This window comes from Diabrotica virgifera, chromosome 7 (assembly GCF_917563875.1).
Source record: "Diabrotica virgifera virgifera chromosome 7, PGI_DIABVI_V3a".
Lineage (NCBI taxonomy): Eukaryota > Metazoa > Arthropoda > Insecta > Coleoptera > Chrysomelidae > Diabrotica > Diabrotica virgifera.
Window position 1 is genome coordinate 76,208,906 of NC_065449.1, and position 14,576 is coordinate 76,223,481.

A 14,576-nucleotide genomic window follows, 5' to 3' on the forward strand; every position below is an offset into this window, starting at 1 on the left:
TGGTAGCATTCTCTCCCAAATGATCTAGTACTTACGACACCAGTGATAAGACAATCCTAGTTCATATCCCAGCCATTATAATAATTATGTAATTATGGCCCGGCAAATAAACTCGGATTGCCCAATCAAACTTAGCATCGTAACCACTACAAGTACATAAACCATGATTGATTAATAACATTGATTTTTTCGATATAAACTAAGTTTCAATAACCAATAAATCAAAAACTATTAATTTTATCAAAAAAATATAAAACATTTTTTGCTTACAATTAATGTTTTTACCAACATTTGCGGTCAAAATATAATAAAAAATTTCCACCCTCGAGATGGGGTGGCAAGCACCCCATAGTAAAAGCGTCTTTCGGCATCATATAGATTTTGTTCCTTGGACTATCCACTACTTATTGTCAAATTTTCAAGCAAATCGATCCATTCTGTAAAAATTGTGAAGTGAAAAGTTTCAGTTCCTGGACTAATTATACTTTTGGAGCTCTATAACTTCTGAACGGCTGAACTGATGTTGATCACTAAACATGAGTTTAAAACTTATTGACAAGTAGTATCTGATGCATCTAAGATCAAGTATGATAACTGAACGTATTAGAGGAATTATTGAGCTTGAAAAACGGTTTTTCCCATAAGAAATAAATTTTGATCATACTTATGAAGCCTATAATGAAAAAATTCGAATTTTCCCAGATATGAGATATACACCGTTAGACGCGTCCTGAGTCCTCCTACAAATGCTCAGTTATTGGCGCAATTAGTAGGTTGAAATTTTGAGTAATTGTCAAAAAACCAAAATTTTCAAAGTTTACTTTTTCAGTTTTTTGGCTATGGTGAGCAGTATGTCTCAGCTTGATCGGTTAGGCACCATTTGAAAGCTTGAATCAACCCTATTGATTTGATGTATTTGTAATTTTCCTGTCCCTCCTTGAACCTAAGATATATACGCCCAAAAAATATGTTATTTTGTATCTTCCTAGCCCTCTAGCTGACTTACGGGTAGTCAGAAGTAAAAAATTACACCGGTTCTGAATCAGCCCTCACACCCTCTTGAAACACAGAAAAAAAATTCAAATCGGTTTAACTTTCAAACACACATACATACATACATACATATCCATAAACATTTTCCCATTTTTAAATAAAAATTGAGTAATAATTCTGAGCTCGGTAACTTTTGAATGGTATAACCGATTTTTAAAATCAAACATGCGTTGGAAAGGTAATGATCTGTGCTATCAGAAGCCGCAAAGATCGGGCTTAAGTTTTTGAAATTTTTGGGAGTTTTGGGGACGAGAACGAAAAACAGACTCTAAATGGGAAGGGCTGTAAAATCCACACCCTTGAACCAAAATGGAGATGTAACATATGGATGGACCAGTCTTTTCCTATACTTTAAGATGGGATTTGGCCCAATTTTCAATTCAGTCAGGTTTAGAAAATCGAAAATTTCGTGTATATATAGTGTCGCTTGTAGGGGTGTTGTGCGCCACTGGTGAGAACTGCCGTTCTCTGTGGATATTATATATTGATGTGATCTTGATTATTGATATGAGATAATATTCTTATATGTTACTTAATTTAATCAATGTATTAATACTAATCCAATTAATTAACCAGATCACATATCAATATGTTTTCAATCTCAGGGCGAATTATAAATTAATTACTTACTTCCGTGGCTTCTAAATATTTCTTAATGGTTCCTAATCGGGATAGAAAAGAAAAGAGTAAAAAAAATACACATATGGGTTACAATTATAATCAAAATATTTTTTATTTTATTTAAAAGGCAACCAATGCTTAATATTTGCTATTTCTTATTATTCTTAAACATAACATTTACAAATGGGAATCTTATTTCCTTTTGGTTTTCAATTGAAAGTTTTTATTAACATTTAACTATTAGGAGTTATTAGGAACAACTCTATTTAAGTTTGATGAAGCTTTTCTGATATTATTGATTATGTTATTCAATTTTTTATGTGGAATTTAATACGAAAAACCCATACATTCATGTCCAAACAAATGAGACTGACCTTTTCCTGGTGAACTGAAAATGTCCTCACACAAAACCCTTTCCTGCTATCCTTGGCTGCGATCAAACCTCGTCCTGGCTTCCAGTGATGTTCTCCTTTGAAAAACTAGCTCGAATAGCTCTCGTTCCTGCTTTTGTCGTGATGCTGTGTTCTACCTTTTTCGAAACTGCTATCAGCTACCGGGACACTCTGGGCTCAAGGAGGTTCTTTTACTCTCGACCTGGCCTACTTCTCGTTCCACGATAGATACTCCACACTCACGGAACTACACCGGCTTTCTCACTCCTCGAACACTACCGTCTACTACTCGACTTCACTTCTCGACAGCTCAAAACATTCTGCTCTCACTTTGTCATTCATTCCCCTACTTTCTAAATATCCCTTCCAAATTCACAAATCAATCTTCCACCACCAACTCTCATTCGTAATATTCCTCAAAACCAATTTTTAATCTTTCTAAATATGCTTAATGGATTTCAAAAGAAAATATTTAATTCCCATTCTAAAATACTTTCTAACTATTTACAAATTTTAATGACCTATTCTCTCTTTCAAATGAGTCTTATTTAGCATAGGCTAATGATCGAAACCTTCCGCGAAAAACGATAATGAACTATCATCTATTTCACTGAGTTTTATTTAGCATAGGCTAATGATCGACCTTCCGCGAAGAAACGATAATGGTACGCGTCATTCACTTTGTTTATTCTAAGCACATTGTTCCGAGTTTCGTACGCTTATTCTAATCACTTCTTAAAATTACATATAACAATTTGTTGTATACAGGTTGTTTTAAATTTATATGCCCGTGGTTGAGAAAATTGAAAATATTTTATATTGAATTGAATTTTGTTTATAATTATCAAAATTTAATTTTCATATCAAATAGAAATATAACAATATATATAAAAAATATTTATTGTTGAAACTTTATTACATAATCTAAATTCTAATCTTTGCCTTATTACAAGGAATGTATTAACAACAACAAACAGGTATCCAATCTTCTATACTTCGGAACTTATAATATCAAAGATTAAACGTAAGAATCGTCTTCATAGGCAGGTAAATAAATCTGCAAATGCTTTGGTTTTGGATGAATATAAATCACTGAGACGAGAGGTGAAACAGCTTACTAGGGAAGCATATAGGTGTCACAATATAAATATTGAGAATAATGTACAAACTGACCCTAGTAGTTTTTTGTCCTTTATAAAATCCCGTGGTGTAAATAATAAAATTCCAACAGAGGTCTCTTATAAGGGTGTGGACATAAGTGGCTGTCAGGATATTGCCAATGTTTTTGCAGAATATTTTGGCTCTGTATTTCAAAGATCAAATAGTCTCAATAGTACACTGAATCAGGGGGCTTTTCACTTTTCAAAAGTAACAGTTGAGAATGTTCTCCAAAGCATCAAAAGACTAAAACCAACGACCAAGACTAAAACAGGTAAGGACAATATACCAGCATACAACAACCAAGACTAAAACAGGTAAGGACAATATACCAGCATACATTTTTAAAGGTTGTGCAGCGGCTCTTTCTGTCCTTCTTACACTAATTTTTAATTTGTCCCTTAAGCAAACTAAATTTCCAGATAGCTTAAAGCATGCAGTTATAACACCTTTATACTTAAATCAGGTAATGCTGGTAACATTGAGAACTATAGGCCTATATCTGTCATCGATTCAATTGCTAAGATATTCGAGAACGTGCTTTATAACAATATTTTGAATTACTTTGGAGATAGGTTCTGTCCAGAACAACATGATTTCTTACCAGGGAAGTCCACTGTGTCAAATTTGTGTGTTTTTATAAGTTTTGCAGCAGAGGCCATAAATAATAAAACTCAGCTGGATGTAATTTTTACCGACTGCACCAAAGCTTTTGATAAGATTGATCACTCTATACTTATTGAAAAGCTAAGCAAATTTGATTTTGATTCAGAAGCATGTATGTTTCTGAGGTCATACCTTTCTGATAGGTTAAATCAAGTCAAAGTAGGGAACAGTTTATCTAAGCCATTTATGTCGACATCAGGGGTACCACAAGGTAGCAACTTGGGTCCTCTTCTGTTCGCTATATTTATTAACGATTTGCCTCACTGTGTGAAGTTTTCGACAAGCCTGCTATTTGCAGATGATTTTAAGATTTTTCGAGAAATTTAAACTCTACAGGACTCTGAGATGCTGCAATGTGATCTGAACTCAGTAAGTCAATGGTTTGATGACAACAAAATATTTCTAAACACTTCTAAATGTCATGTTTTTACTATCACTCGAAAAACACAATACGTGGAGAACCAATACAAAATTTCTAACACTGTACTTGGAAGAAAGAACACTTGCAAATATCTTGGAGTAATGTTTTAGCAAAATTTGAGATTTAGTGAACATTATCGGATCATCATTGGAAAGGCATACAGAACTCTTGACTTCGTAATTCGTAATTCAAATTTTTTTAAAAGAACTGAAACTAATATCATTATACAATGCACTGGTAAGACCTCACTTGGAGTATGCCTCTATTATATGGGCGCCACAAGCCCAATTCAATGTTGATCTGATTGAAAAGGTTCAAAAACGATTCTTGAGGATTCTTTATGTCAGAAAGTTTGGTATCTATCCCTACATGATTTCCTATAATGCTATGCTAACTTGTTTTAAAGTTCAGCGACTGGATAATGGAAGAAATTTTCATTCAGCTCTTTTTATATACTATGTTGTAAATCACATTAAATATAAAGATTGCTTTTTTTATAAATAATATTAAATTTCATGTTCCAAAAACACATTTAAGAATAATAACAAACGACTGTTCTCAACTAATAAGACTGATTGTTCACCCATAAATAAGATGTTAGAAGAATGTAACCATATGATAATTAACTGTGATATAGACTTTTTAAATTCTTCTGTGAAACAAATAAAAGTTGCTTCTGAAACAAATTTCTAGTCTACAAAAGTTGTTGTCGTAAAATTTTATTTAGATGTATTTATTTGTATTAAGATGTATTTATTTGTCTAGATGTATTTGTGGTGTTTTTTTTTACTTGTTTTTACTTGTTCTATTCTGTTTAGGTTTAGTACTTAATATAGGAATTAGTTTTTAGCAGTAGTAAGCACTCTTTTAATGTAATAACAATTATTTTGTGTATTAAAGGAGGTTAAATAAATAAATAAATAAATTACGCACCTACAATTGTCACATTTAAAAGGTACACGATTTAGGCCTTCTTAAAAAATTAATCTCAAAAAATGACAGTGGTACTCCTTCAATTATAACTTCAATTATAATTCATCGAGCCGGATTTTTGACCAGCATAAAGCCTATGGAAAGTTCTTCAAGATTATTCGCCGACATAACAGCAAGAGGATATACTGGGTGAGATAATTCCATTTATATAGGTACCCTTTGTTTCATTATTCTATTTGGCTATCAGTTATTCAAAGACATTAAAATCATTAAATTCTATGATTCAAAGACATTTTCGTGTTCATCTAATATTTCATGAACATTTTATGAAAAAGCACAAAATGAAATCGAATTCTTTTTATCAGGTACAGACAAAGAAGAAAAAAATAGAGAGCTCAAAGAAAATAAATATTTCAAACTTGTAAGCGATTTGACCGCTTGTATTAATAAATTAAAAGCTGTACCGTCTCAGATAAGATCTAGTTCATCCAGTGAGGGTTCTTATATATAGTGTTCTAATAGCAGGTCGCCTTCCGGACATAAAAATTTCACCATTCTCCGGTCATATTAGAGACTTCAATCGTTCATTGAGCTCTACGATGCGCTCATAGTGAAAAATTAGACATTAACAAAACTTGTGTAGGTACTTGAAGAGTTATAGAATGATAAAGTTATAGCCTTTAACTTATAGATTTACTACTGATAATTAATGAAAATTGTGTAATCGCATTAAATATTTTAAAGAACAGATACGAAAACAAATTCGCCATAATAAATTCTTATTTGCAAGCAATTTTTGATTGTAATAATATTTCTAAATGTAAGTCAGACACATTAAGAGAATTAATCACTACAATTCCTAAAAAATATTTGTCAATGTTACACATATTCAAAAAACGATAGCTTTTTCCATTATAATAGTTCATATTCAGCCTGCTGCAGTTCAGCCTGCTGCAGCTAGTGGAAGCCGAAAGCAATAGATGTCGTCTCAAGATCAATAAACAAAAAACAAAAATTATGATATGTAGTAGATTATTCAAATTCACTTCGGACAACAGGAGCCTTGGACCAGTTTGAAGTGGTTAACGAGTTCAATTATCTAGGATCCTACATCAGTAATACAGGATCTTGTGAAACAGAAATACGTAGGAGAATAGGCATGGCCAAAAACGCTATGAGTCGATTATCGAAAATCTGGAAAGATCGCTCCTTGTCGAAAAACACCAAAATAAGATTAGTACGTGCCTTAATTTTTCCCATATTTAATTACGGATCCGAAACATGGACAATGAAATCGGACGACAGAAAAAGGATTGACGCCTTTGAAATGTGGTGCTGGAGAAGAATGCTTCGGATCTCATGGACAGAACACGGAACAAATCACTCAATCCTCCAAGAGCTTAATATTCAGATTCGACTTTCCTCTATTTGCCTCTCCACCGTCTTCAAAATTTTCGGCCATATTGCAAGAAGAAGTGATGATCTTGAGAGACTTATAATTTCGGGAAACGTTGAAGGGCGCAGAAGTAGAGGTCGCTCACCTACTCGATGAACGGATCAAGTAAAGAAAGCCAGTGGAAAAATATTCTCTGAATCCATGAGGGAAGCTCAGGACAGAAGCCGATGGAAAGAGATAGTTGCTCGTATTATAGGGAATCACGACACTCAGCAATGAGGAAACGACTGAGGAGGAGGAGGAGTTCATATTAAGTCCCAATTAATATTTGGGACTTTTTTGTACAACAGATTAATTCTCGCTGTGTCTGGCGTAAAAGCTAAACTTAGCTTTAGTAAGTGTAGTTTTTTTTTTAAATAAACCAATTAGGAAAAATAAGTCATATTTATTCTTCAACCAAGAGAGGGAGAAACGGTTTGGGAATTTAAATCAAAGCGGTACTTCTTCATTTGTTTTAAATATTTTTTATTTATTAGGCACAAATAAATGACAGCTGTGTATCGAAAATAATGAATCTTCTGAATAATGTAGCTTTTTATCGGATAAAAACTATTGGATAATGTAATAGCTTGTAAACAATTACAAAAAACAAGGGGTGCCCTATCGAATGTTGTTCTAACTATAATTAATTAATATTTTATTAAAAAATGACTTTTTTTATAAATTAAAAAAAATTTAGACCCGAGAAGAATATTTTATACCGCATTTATACTCAGTCCTATTGGACAAGGAATTGGGCAGGGAAGTGGGCAGCGTGAATGTGTAAATAGCTCACTCGCGCTGCCGCTGCTAATGCTACTGCCATTGCACGGCGCTCCCTCAAAAGTCGGTCTTCGAGATGGAAGTCAAAGGACTTGCAGCGCGAGCGCGAGTAAGCATTCATATTCAACTACTCTCTCTCTCTCTCTCTCTCTCTCTCTCTCTCTCTCTCTCTCTCTCTCTCTCTCTCTCTCTCTCTCTCTCTCTCTCTCTCTCTCTCTCACTTGCCGCCGGCAAAGCGGCAAGTGAGTAAGGGAGCAAGACGATGCTGTCGTCACATTCCATTCTTGAGAGTCGTTCGGTAAATGAGTTGTGAGGACATTGGCGAGGAACTGATGTGAACACCTCACTCGCGTCGATATAGTATTTCGGGCAATATTTCCGGCAACGGTAGCAGCAGTGGCAATGGCTGAGTATAAATGCGGCATTAGATTTTTTGGATCATTTAAAAAAATGTCTTTTGTAATTTTTCTCTAAAGTTGATGGTTTTCAAGTTATAAACAATTTAAAACTGAAAAAAGAACGAAAGATGACGATTTCTAAGGCTCAAAAACATAAGTAAAAAATATCATTTTTGAAATTACGAAGTACCTAATTTTAAATAAAAAATGAATAACCATTTTCAATTTCGTTGCAACACGAAACTACAGCCGCATCATATTCTAGTTCAATCAGAGAGTGCTGCAAGCACCTCTACCGGTTTCGAAACTTATTAGTCTCTCATCAGGAGGCACATATGCTGCTCTCTCTGACCCAACCAGGACAAACCCCGGCGTGTAGTAACGAACGAAATGGCATGGATACCCTAGTGGCAACTGCTAGCAAAAGTCTAAGTTTTCCACTAATAGCACATAAAACAACACTAAAAATGTTGCTCTACATCCTACCAGATTGAAAATAATGGGAACCTTCTCTGGTTACACCTCCAAGGCTTCTAAAATTTGCAAGCCATACGGATACCTAAATTTAATTTCAAACCTTATTCCGTCAGCTCCTGATAAGTATTCTGGACTTATTTCATTTTGAAACATTGTTTCTTAGTTCTGAATGCCCGTCTCCCCATAAGAAACGTTCCTCATTAACAATTAAAAAAAAAGAATGTGTGTGTACTTTTTTACGCACGTAAGAAGTTATACTTCTATTATATGATTTAAACGAAATTAATATACTTTTTATTTATATTTTGTTTAAATATTAAACTAATTTATACTTACTACTTCTCAAACATTTTTATTAGAACAGTGCCAAAAATTAAAATAATAAAAGAATAAAACACACACAAACACATTAAACAAGCCACAAATGATGTCTGAACATTAATTGTCGAAAATTTTTTTAACTAAATACGTATTTTCTTAAAATACAATTATATAATATACTTACAATCATAAAATGTATTAAAAAAAACAAAAAAGAAAGTTTCTATTGGGACTCGAACCAGCGCTGATAAGAGCGGTTGGTATTGGAATTCATTCGCCTTCTCCGCTTAGCCACGAACACTATGTGTCATTATTTACGAAGATCGACTAACTAAACGGATTAAACTTGTGATATTTTGATATTTTGAAAATTGATCAAATTATTTTAATTTTGAATTGAAATGATTTAGAATTGAAAAAATACAACAAAACATGGAGTAAAAAAACAATATATTAGGTGAATATTGATAGAAATTTTGATGGTAATCAAATTATATAAATAAAATTATTACATACTATGTATTTTGGCAGATCAAATAGGTAGGTTTATACTCATGATACATTAACAATTATTACGTACCTGTTGCTTTTAAAAACTATTTAAAAGTCACTACAATATTATAAACTTTTTTGTTTCTGTCCTCACAACAATAAAACTAATATATTATACATTTGTTTACCTTTACCTTTACCTCCAAACCACAGCTGCCATATCGGATAATTTTTGACATGTCATTTGAACATCCAATCAGAACAAAGTTATAATGCGCATGCGCCGGGCTGATAGGTTTTAACGTATAAAAAAATCACCCTCTATCGCCGGTAAAGAAGTATAACTTCAAAAATTGTTTCAAAATAAAATATGTCTAAAATTCGTATCGTGACCTATCCGTATCCGAAAAGGAGTTATATCTTGAACATCGTCATCTTTCGTTCTTTTTTCAGTGTTAAATTGTTTATAACTCGAAAACGATCAACTTTAGAGAAAAATTACAAAAGACCATTTTTGTTTATAATGATCCAAAAAATCTGAAATAATATCTGTCGGGGTCGATTTTTTTTTATTTATAAAACAAGTCATTTTTTAATAACAAAATTAGATCGAGCACCCCTTGTTTTTTGTAATTATTGTTAACATGCTAAATTACATATCCAATAATTTTTATCCGATAAACAGCTAGGTGAATTTCGACCTTATATTGGTCCTAATACTAATAGGACTTCAGAAACAGATGATCTATATCAATCCTGGAGGATTATACGTGCCATGTACGGCTCATACATTATATCTCGTTACCAGATCACCTCGCTTTACCAGAAGTGAAATTTACGAAATATAGTAATGAAACACAGACCTACTCACAATCATTTAATTATACTTTGACGACCGGTTTCGATCTCTACAATATACAGATCATCTTCAGGTCGGCGTTACAAGTAGTTAAATGCTACAATAAGAGAAAACCTGTGTTAGAACAGTGTCTGATTGAAGAGATGTTAATAGAAAGCCAAATTTAAAAATTTTTAAAAATTTATAAAATTTTTTGAAATAAAGGTTTGCAACTGTTGACATTTCAGCATGTCTGTATCTCATTTGTATATACCAATATTCTGAAATGTCAACAGTTGCAAACCTTTATTTCAAAAAATTTTATAAATTTTTAAAAATTTTTAAATTTGGCTTTCCATTAACATCTCTTCTATCAGACACTGTTCTAACACAAGTTTTCTCTTATTGTAGCATTTAACTACTTGTAACGCCGACCTGAAGATGATCTGTATATTGTAGAGATCGAAACCGGTCGTCAAAGTATAATTAAATGATTGTGAGTAGGTCTGTGTTTCATTACTATATTTAATATGGACTCACATATGCAACCCATTCAATATTTGAAATTTACGATTTTTTTGATATGGTATGTACAAGAGGTTTATATCTAATTATGATTGTTAGCCCCCTTATCGACGAGGTTTACTAAAAGAGCACGTACCAATGACTTAAAAAAACTTTAAAAACATTAAATGAAACAAGGTGAAAAGTAGTATCAATGTAGTAGTATCAAAAGCAGTATACAATATCTGAGCTAGTCGAGGAAATGAAGCTGAAAAAATGTCAAAACCTCGCAATTTTTTCGTCCAGCATCGATTTGTACAAAAATTTGGGATAAGGCTCATTACACCCTCTAGTTCATTTTCTATATTGAGCCGTTGTACGCTTTTGGTTTTTTTAAGGGTGAAAACTACCCCTAATTGTAAAAAAATATAAAATATCATTTTAAACTTCAATATTGTCAACATTGTGTTCTTATTAGTTACATAATGATTGTTTTATGCTTTAAGATATACTATCATAATATTTCAACCCTTAAAACCACCCTTGTTGGAGCTACATATAAAAAATTTACTTATCCTAAAAGAATAATTTCGGCTTGCATCGATTTACATAAAAATTTGGGATTAGGACCATCTCACCCTTTACTTCATATTCTATATCATGCTTAAGGGCGTTGATTATTTTTAGGGGTGTAAACTACCCCTTATTGTCAAAAATTATATAAAACCATTGTAAACTTTAATATGGGTAAAATTTGATTTTGATTGGTCAAATAATGATTGTTTTATACTTTAGGATATAATATCATAATATTTCAACCCTTAAAAACCACCCTTAATAACATTACAGTTTTTATAAGTAGATATTTTAACAGATATATACAGAAAAAAAAGTAGAATTAAAGAATTACAAAAACATTTATTTACACAAAAATACGAATTTACAAATATGTACAAATACAAACACAAATAGTTTTTTAGTCATCTTCCAGTATACAAACCGGTTCTGTGGTATTATACATACATTGAAAATTATCCATAAGCGGACTATCCGAATTTTTCGAAAAAAAAATTCGTTTTATAAACACAGCTCCTTAATTTTTGGCGATAAAAAGTTTTTTCAAACATGACTTTGTAGGATTTTTGAAGAGTTATAAGACTGTGTAAACTAAATTCTGTAAGATCCCTTAGTTTTTAATTAGGGTGGGTTTAAAGGGCTCGAATAGGGGGTGTTTGCTCGTAAATAGAGGTTTTAAACAGCTATATCTCGCTAACTGTTCACTGTAATGGAAACCTATGCACAAGAGAATTTTAGTTATTAAAAAAGCTACAATTTATTAATCCATCATTTTTTTTTGTTTCTCCAGTATTTTCGGAGATATTTTGAAGTAAAAGGTGAAAAATGGAAAAATCCAAAAAATTAATTTTCCTTTAAACTCCAATTTTTCTAAAATTAGGACTTCTAAATAAGTCAAACTTCTTGGGTGTATTGACAATACAAATATAAAATGAATTAAAAAAAGGTGAAGACCAATTTTTAATTATAAGGTTAGTTATGGGGTTGTTTTCACTGATTTTTTCATAGAGAAAAGCAGGTACCGACCTTTTTTTGATCATAAGTTGCTTAATTTTTAGGCTAGAAACATTTTATTATTATTTTTTGGAAGGTCTAACTGTATACTTGAAAAAACATTAAAGTTTTCCTCGAAAAATGCAAAGTTTTTCCGTTATTTTACATTGAATATTTCAAATTATGCATTTTACGAAAAAAGCTAACTTTTAACATGCCGTATCTCAGTTTATATTTATCCTAGAGATATAACATGAAAATAATTTGGCTTGTGTTTCTAAAAGATACAATTTTGATATCTACAGTTTTTTTTAATAAATGCATATTTTTCGAGGTATTCTCAAAAAACCCTCTAAAAAGTCGATTTTTTCATCGATAAACTGTTACTTTCAAGAGCAAATAACTCGAAAAATGTTAGTTTTACGAAGAAAATGTAACAAACATTTTTTCTTAGAATTACTTTTTACATCGATTTACATGGTCAAAATGTAATAAAAAATTCTCGCCCCCGAGATGGGGTGGTAACCACCCCCAAGGTTTTAGCGTACAGCGACATGATATAGAAAATGAACCTTGGATTATTCCCTACCTTCTGTGAAAATTTCAAGTAAATCCATGCTGGACGAAAAAATTGCAAGCCAAAATGCTTCATTTCCTCGACTAAGCAGATTCTAAGTGATTATGTATTGAAAAATAATTAAAATGTTCGTGTAGGAAGAAAAGTGGAGGAAAACATAGAAAACAAAAACAGTTGGTATAAAAAATAGGAACGAATTAAAATATTTCTATCAAGAAACACAGAAAGCAGAAAATTTCTCAGTAACAACCCATTTATTTTGGCAGAAATCTAATAATCAAACTACAACGCACACTGAAAACATAGGAAACGATAAGAAAGGAAAATGTTGAGATTTATCTATTTAACGATGATGAAGGAAAACAAAAAACTACTATAGAAATACATACCGGCTGGTGAATTGGAAAACGGGCCATAGGAAACTCAATGTAAAATTCTAAACTGTTGAATTCCTGCTTCCCTAATTATTTTACATCAATAAGACATTAAAAACTATTTGTAGAGAATTGAAATCTGTATTGAAAACAACTGTTAAAAATTGTTCTACGAATTAAAGATATTTCAAAATTTTGTAAAAATGTAAGAATACATTTTTCAGTTTCTCAGCCCAAAATTAGGCCACACAGAGTGCAATTATGTGTCACAATGAAGTTATTATTTTCACATATTTTTGAACTGTCAATCTTTTTATTTTATCATTTATTGTTTAAAAACAATATGGTTGATAAGATACCCTCAGTTGCTGAGAAAGTATTAATAATAAAGATTTTTTATCCAGTCAATGGTGTGAGCACTGTCAGTTAAATAGTAACGTGTGGCCTAACTTTTACACACATACCCCACTGTGGCAAATGTATGTATTATATTTTTCAAAATTTTGGAATGCGTTTAAATCGTAGGACAATTTTAACTTTTGATTTTAATACAGATTTCAATTCTCTACAAATATTCTCTCATGACTTTTGATGTAAAATAATTAGGGAAGCAGGAATTCAACAGTTTAGAATTTTACATTGAGTTTCCTATGGGCCGGTTTACGATTCACCACCCGGTATAGGTACAAGAAACTCTCTCTATTGGCATACATGAAACACAAAAACTAATACGGCCAGGGATGGATAATTGAAGGATGCGTAAATTGTTCTTACTGAGAGTCAAAGAAAAATCGGAAGACCAAGTAAAATATAAAACGAGATGATCTAAGAAAAATAAATTTTAGAAACTGGAAAAAGAAAGCGCTGGATATGTTGGAACGAAGAAGACTAATGGTAAAAATTTAATAAATAGTCCAGGAACCGAAGCTTTTCACCTCGCAATTTTTACAGAATGGGTCGTTTTGCTTGAAATTTTGAGAATAAGTAGTGGATAGTCCAAGGATCAAAATCTATATGATTCCGAAAGGCGCTTTTACCATGGGGGTGGTTGCCACCCCATCTCGGGGGTGAAATTTTATTATTATATTTTGACCACAAAATTTGATAAAAAGATTCATTCTAAGCAAAAACTGTTTAAAAAGTTTTTCGATATTACGATTCACTAAATTTTTGCCATAGAAATTTTTTTTTCAAACCAAGTTCTTGGGAATTAATAACCTAGGTAGGTACAATTTTATATTGAAACATTTTTTCCTATTTCTGACGCTAATCTTTCTATTCTGAAGAAAATGGCATTTTTTACCAAACTACAAAAATTCGTTATTCGCTTTTAACTCCAGGTTTCTAAAAACTAATCATTTTAAGCCAGTCATACTTCTAGAATCTATTTATAATACATAAATAAATAAGAATGAATAAGGCCAATGACCAAAAACACTTACACTATTATGCTTCCAATTGGATTTCTCCTTTTTTTTTCAAAAAATATATTGATTTTTTGACCGTAACTTTTTTATTTTTATCTTAGAAAGTTTGATAAAATATAATTTTGTAGGTTTTTACA